Here is a 7,551-nt window from a genome sequence, read left to right as displayed (position 1 = left end):
GATGGGTACAAATACTTTGTTTTATAATAACCACCGGCATTATTAAGTGGTTACATATACCTTCCCATTTTATCCTCATAATCTGGAAGTATTAAGTAGTATTACTTCTTTTCATAGGCAAAGGCGAAGTACAGAGAACTCTCTCAGTGTCTGGGAGATGGCAAAACTAGGCAATATGTAGTCAGAACCCAAGTTCTTAATGCCCTACCGCAAAACTCAATACCTCTTACATCATGAAATGCTGCTTCTAAAGATTTATTACTCCTCCTTGAAAGACATACTGAATGTTACTAAATACAATCTAAATTTTAGAAGCTTGATATGTACTAACAGACCATTCCTTTTTAAAACTTAAAAGCTCTCCAAACATTTCAATTACAAAATTTACAAATAGGTTTTACATTAGAAACTTCAAAGTACATCTTTACTTTTAGTTAAGGTAAGGAAAGATCTCTTTGTCCATTACTACTAGTTTTTTTTTTTTCTTAAGCTATTACAGAATTATAACATACTTTGCATTCAATTCTGTGGCAATGAATTTACAAAATAGGTGAAGAAACAATAAAATTAGTTAATTTGTGTAAATTTTCAGCCTTGTAATGTACTGTCAATTCCTACACAAAACGGTGAATATGACAAATTTCCTTGCAAGCGTTCTTATCTTAGTTTGTACTTCTAAATAATGGGATAATTTGGCAAGATCATTTGGAAGTTTTATTTATTAAAATATCAATAATGAATTGTTCCATTTCCATTCAGAACACACTAATACAAGCTGTTCTTAACACATTTTGTATGTTTTTGTGACTGATGCATTTTTTTTTGAACCAGTAAAATAAAAATTTATTTTATGGTTACTTTCAAAGTTGACAGAGAAAAAAACCAAAAACCAAGAAGTGGAGTGGACAGGCCACCCCTAATTTAACAGAATACTAATAAAGAAATTAAGATGTATTACAGAAGAGCTGTGGAATCATAAACAAAAGAGGTTTACCAGTTTTAATCTATTATTACCATGATTTTTAAACAATGAAATGCACATAAATACTCAATGCAGAGAAGTAAAACCTTATAATTGACTAGTGTAGTGGAGCAATATCATCATCAAATACAAAATTTCTCCCATATCTTCCTATAAGATCTGTTAACTATACTGCATACAGGTGCTCAAAATGCTATTATTTTAATAAGGAAACTTTTTCAAGATGCTGATGCCAGATTTACTGGTAATAGGGTACCTACCAGTAGAACTATACTTATAAACAGAAATCACTAGTACCTATCAATCTCAGCAGACCAGATCGAGATGGAAGACATTAAAAATTTAGTAATAGAGAAATAAGTCTCTTCTGGCTTTAAGACTTGGCATCCTGACAGATGTCTCACAGACCAGGGCACAGCTAAGATGTGGTGTTGGTTACAGACACTATAGTATTACTTACTTTTTTTTTTTTTCCATTTATTTCTGAGATGTGAAAGTTTATGCCCTATCTGCTCTTTGCCTCTCTATAAACAATCATCCAACAATCTTACTATTAGCTATTTATTGGTCTAAAATTAATAAGGCTTAAATACTTGAAAATATATCAAATCCCCTTTAGTTGCATTTACAGCTAGCATATTAACTTATTGATACTTGGTCTTCATCAATGCCTTTTCCTTCCCAAGAGAACCAGCTTACTTAAAAGATTTGATATTTCCCATTCAGTGCAGGAATTCTGTGATTTAAAATGAAGAGCTTCCTAGTTTCAGCATAGCATTCACAGAATATGGTACTAAAAAGTACTGTTTGGGTAACTTATTATCAAAAAAAATTTTACCTGTTGATCCTGAATAAGAATCACTACAAGTATATAAAGTAGCAATTTCTTCTAAAGAAAACCAAGCAGAAGTTTTCTTTCTAGCTAGAAAAGTAGACAGTAAAATAGGTTAACTACTGTTATTCACAATATAGCAAAGGAAAAAATCAGAAGTTACTTCAGATAAAAACATGACTGGGCCAAAGAGAAAATATTGGCATGCTCAATTTTTTTTTTTTTTAAACCTTAGAGAGGCTCTATACAAGAACAAGGAACACTTCATATTTATATACCCATTGTCCATAAGTACTGAATTCACTGTGGGATAAATCAAAATTGCAAGAAAATGACCTAAAGACATACTGCAACTAATAAACTGTACCCATATTTAATAAGCAGCATTCCTAATTTTATAGATTCTGATCATCTAATTTATATAGAAACTTCCTCTGTGAAAGAGTAAGATGATTTAGTATTATCAATATATAATGTGGATGTTCAGTAGATGGTAAATTCAATTATTCCTGTGTTTTAAGAAGTTTCATGCTTTATTCAAATGTGGCTTACTATAAAGAAATTTCCCTACTTCAACTCTCCCAAATTAATAAATAAAAGTATGTATATTTACATTGAATTCAATCTCTCTCAATTAAAGAAATGCCCCTATGCCATGCTACAATATAGTAATTTAAATGACTGTTTTAAAACTATACCCAAATTTAGAAAGTAAAATAAAGTTTGGAAAAGAATCTGTCACTTTTATTATCTCTCAAACACAGGAATCTTTTTGAAATACATACTGCAAATATGTTGAGGGTGCTCTACAGGCAATTTGGAGCTACAATGTAATAAAGCTTTTATAGGGTAAAAATTAAAATAACTATTTAACATTCAAAAGAAATATAAGATGTGTACTAAGAAACCAAAACCTATGCAACAATTAATAACAACTTCTAAAATAATTTTTTGCCTATCACAAAATATGTTATAAACCATTATTTATATTTAATCATAATCACTGCTTAAATACAATCTGTATCTGATTTATAACCAGAACAGAAAAACACAGATTAAGACTAAGCCTAGTTTATTTCTCTGGCAAAGTATCAGGTAAGACTGAATAAATTTTAGTTATCACACATTCTGGCAATCAAAAAAACCAACAAAAACTAGATATCAAACTAAAATGAGGAGTCAAAATTGGCAATAAATCCAGTCTAAAGAAAGAGTGGCACTGAAGTGAAAAATTTCACAACATATTGCTTTCTGCAGGTGCATGTGTTATTATTTGGAAACAAGTATTTACAAAAATCCTAAAAAGTTATAAGCAACTTGATAACCTAGACTTTCATAACCACTTAACCACTTCATCTCCATAATATTTAGTTGTCAGTACTTTCATCTATGCGTTTAAATATCTAATGTGACCTATATCCTACTTAACCTGTTCAGTGTCTGCACATTTACAAATATTATAAGTGACATCATGTGGAATATTACTTATAATATTTTCCAGAATAATAACTCTGAATAAAAACTGGAGCATTAAAAAGATTTTCTTTTCAATTTCTAGATTATTCTTTTGAGGAAGTCACTGATGGATACTAAAGTTTAAGTAAAAAAAATGCTAGCATTTTAAAATTTTAACAAAAAGGGACTCCTATAAACAGATTTAGGTAAACACTGTTCTAGTAAATCTAGTAATCAAGTAGCACTGAACACTGACACTGAACTTACTCTTAAACCACAGGAGCTTCTACTGTGGTAGCTGCAGCACAGAACCTTATGACATATAGAAAGTAAGACTGTGAGAGCATAATACAGCATGAAGAAAAAGTCAAATTAAGCTAATGCATTTTTAAAAGTCAGTAAGTAAATTATTTCAGAAAATTAACTTGTGGAATATAAACAGTTAACTACCATATCTATTGTAAATTTCTTCCTTTTAGAATGGAAGACAACAAAATAATTTTTATCATAGCAATATACCAGTTGTAGAAAACAAAAGAATTATTCACATTCTAGAACATTTGTGTGTGTATGTGTGCGTGCGTACATGTGTTTATGGTGACAGCTTACAAAACTGAAAGTGTGAAATAAAATGGAGTCATATTAAGATTTCATGATAACAGAAAAAAAATTATGCAAAGAATATTTTTGTTGAGGGAAGAATATTTTCCATACTGGTTAAAAAGCACCTATGTAACTGTGCTGTCAGCTGTTACAACGGAGGTTTTGGATTCTTTTATCAATTGCAGCATAACAAAAGGCATTTCACAGCATAACTTTAGGGAAAATGTTATCTGGTACACTCACACAAAAAAACAATTAAAAATTACTTTAATTGTTTATAATACACAGACTTTCTGGGTAGCAGCAGATGCTCTTGGACATGCCCTTTAAAAAAAATAATAATGAAACAGCAATAGAGTAAGGCGGGGAGGACTCTGATTTGAGAAGGATAAGAGTAGCAGCATTAAATAGAAAAGCAACTACTTAAATACATTAAAGAAAGTTTAAAACAAGAAAAGAGCACTGTGCAACTTTCAGCTATACCGAGTAAAGTGCACTGTTCACTAATAACATTTTCCCTATGTTGAAAACACAAAATTTACTTACTGGTAATCTTGATATTTAAAATAAAAAAAGACATTCACTAGTATAGCCCTGATAGCTCTCTTCCAGTATTTTTTAACCATTCAGGTGTAGTTTGTGGGAATATTTATTCACATAGTTTTACTTAATACATTTCTTTTCACATAAGACTGAATTTAAAAGTCTCTATAACATTTTCAATTACAGTAATAACACATTAATAAATTATAAATTAACAAAATCTTCATATTTGCTTTAAAAAATCATTTATCAAACACTAATCTCCAGATTATCTGGAAAACTAAAGATGCAAATTGCTATAAATCTAGCATCCCAATTAAATGCTGACTTTTAAAAGTATATAAAAGTCCCTCAAGTTATTCTAAGTTCCACTCAAGAAAATTTTATTTCACCCTTTTCATAAGTTATTCAGTTTACAACCTGCTAAACATTTTACCCAAATACGGGAATATTGCCTGGAGATGCAAAGCACAATAAAATAATTATGTGAAAGGAACAAACAAAAATACCCGTTAAAATAAAGTTACTGTAGATGGCAGCACTCAAAACTGGTAATTCGTATTTTTTAAAAAGTTGCATAGCTATAAGATGATTCATTACTATCTGTTGAGCAGTTTTATTTAAGATGAGACAAGATATTTTATAAACTACAATTCAGTAGACAATTTCAAATTTAATTAAACTGTATTCTGTAAAACTTGATTTACTCTTTGGACTGCATTCTGATAATGGTTAAGCCTTTAATTATAAAATATTAACACATTTTAGTTTTCTGATGTAGAAGTATTTTCCACTCGGGGGTGGGGGGTATAGAAGAACTTGAGATCATGGTCTACATTCAGAGAATGTTTTACTGCTTGATTACATTTCTTGGTTTCACATTCAGGACTTTATAAGAAGTTATATAGTCTTCAGTTTAAGCATAGATGAATGCAGAAGCATTTTGTTGGGGAAAACAAAGAGACCCCAAAGTAAAAAACAAATCAAAACATAACTAGTTGTGCAACTCTAGAGAACTTAATAAAAAGTAAATCAACTTGTAAATCAGTTAACTTTGGCGTCTGGATACAAAATGTTTATCAGTATTACCTACATAGATGACTAATAAGGGATGTGCAGCATTTTCAAAATCCCTGTGTGTCCTTTATATGCATGTTTGGTACACTGAGTTCTGTGGTTATTGTCCTCTCTTTAGCAGAATTATTCTCCCCCGTGTGATTGTCCATCTTTGCATTACTGAGTTTCACAGAACTCAGATTTCAAACTTAGTATGCCTGCATTTCTTTTTGTTTCTCCAGAGACAGATCCTCATATGCTCTCGGTTTTTCAAGCATCTTGAAAAGTCAAGAAAATCTGTGTGAAAAGTAGATAGATTTAGATTAAGGAATGGTCCACAACAGTAATACAAATCAAAACATATTTCCCTGTGAATATTTTTTTCAGTTACAGTAAATTTTTACAATTATTCTAGAAACTCATGAAACTATTATTTCTACAAAAGAATAGATCAAGGACAGAGAAGAGTGATCAAATCTTAACGCAGTTACAAGAACAGTCACTGTATAAGTCATTTCTGCTCTACAATAAAGTACAGAAATTACACAGAAGCGTACAAATATCTCATTCCTTTTCCACATAACCAAAATCTCAAATCAAAAACAGTATCTATTTCCTAACTAGTCAGTATCTTTAGATAGTGATGTATGTCTATTTGTGGATAACTATTAAATCCCTTATGTTATACTCTGCTGTGATATTGTTCCTTGAAACAAATGTTTCAATACTAAATCCTCTTCTAACCCATACACTTTTTTATCTGGGACACTGAAAGGGATAGAAGGAATTTTTCATAGTAAATAAGAGCAGTCTGAACAGAAGTAAAAATAGTGTCAAGATATTCCATGTCCAATGTATTCTTAAAAATGACTGTTAAAGAACTATAGATAAAGATTACACTGACTCAGATTTCTGAGGGCAGATGTCACCAAATTGAGATTCTACATATATTTTTAAAAAGAGATACGTAATATGTAAGGTAAAAGAAACTCAACTGCTATATAAGGTTAACTGCTATATACATGTTAACTATGAGATAAGATGTGTATTCCACATATCCCATAAAAGCTCACTATGCACAAAAGGAAAAAATTAGCTTATTAGACCATGAAATAAAACAACAAATTAAATCATAAAATTCTACCTCAAAGTTTACTTACTGTAAAAGACAAATTTTACCTATAGAAGGATTTAAACATATTACTTTAGTAAATAACAATATGATAAAAATTTCACTCTATTGGCATGGGATTTTAGTGTTTCTTCTTAAAATAACATCTATAATTTTAGTCAGTTTTATTTTATTGATCCAGATGTAGGGTAACACTAAAGACATAAATCATTCTCCAGTTTTTCATGGTGAAATAAAAACATCCAAAGTCAAAATACTACTCTATGCCCATGCTTCCTTACACAGCAATCTTATTCCAATCCATGCTTAAAATATGTACCCAGATATGACCTCAACAGCCTCACAGTAAAAGGTCAAGGTGGTATTTCAGTACACTCTAGTTTTCCCATTTCATATGCATAAATAACCCTAACGCTATTATGACAATTTGTAGCTCTTTAGTAGCTAACTGTAGTTGCTATGAAATTACCTCAATTCTCCTTTAATACTCTAGTCTGATGATTAAATTACTTTCATCAAGAATAGTAAGAGTTCCTTGTGTGTGATTATATCTCACCTACATTCTCAATGTATGACCTAGAGTTACTGATATAAAAGGAAATGGAGAGATGGCACAGGACTAGATCTCGGGACATTATTGTCTTAGCCCCTGCCTTCAGTCTTAGTCACTGAGAAAAGACTGTTGTCTATTCTAAATACAGAGGCTCTAAACTAATCCAAAAGGGGCTAAAATGTTTACCTTAATGTAAAAACCCAATTCTTTATAACATTTCTGCAAGCACCCCTCAACATAAAGCTATGCATATATAGGAAATAGCAACTAAGTTAACTATTTTTTTTTTTGTTAAAGATTTATTCGTACAGAACTGGAGTACAGGTCAGAGATGCGGAGGGTGAGAGGCTTCACCAGAGACAGAGTGGGGAGCAGAACAGGCAGATCGACGAAGT

General features: G+C 30.9%; 1 protein-coding gene across 1 annotated transcript in view; it reads right to left on the bottom strand.

Moving 5' to 3' along the window:
- Window positions 1-1,456: 1,456 nt before the first annotated feature.
- Window positions 1,457-7,551, bottom strand: part of ZNRF2 (zinc and ring finger 2, E3 ubiquitin protein ligase) — an 85,246-nt gene continuing 79,151 nt past the window's right edge. Inside the window, exon 6 of the mRNA XM_004677139.2 lies at window positions 1,457-5,768. The gene's annotated coding sequence lies outside the window, so the exon portion shown is untranslated. The remainder of the gene's footprint in view (window positions 5,769-7,551) is intronic.

This window comes from Condylura cristata, unplaced genomic scaffold (genome assembly GCF_000260355.1).
Source record: "Condylura cristata isolate star-nosed mole 26May11 unplaced genomic scaffold, ConCri1.0 scaffold00005, whole genome shotgun sequence".
Lineage (NCBI taxonomy): Eukaryota > Metazoa > Chordata > Mammalia > Eulipotyphla > Talpidae > Condylura > Condylura cristata.
This window is presented reverse-complemented; position numbering and strand designations above follow the sequence as displayed.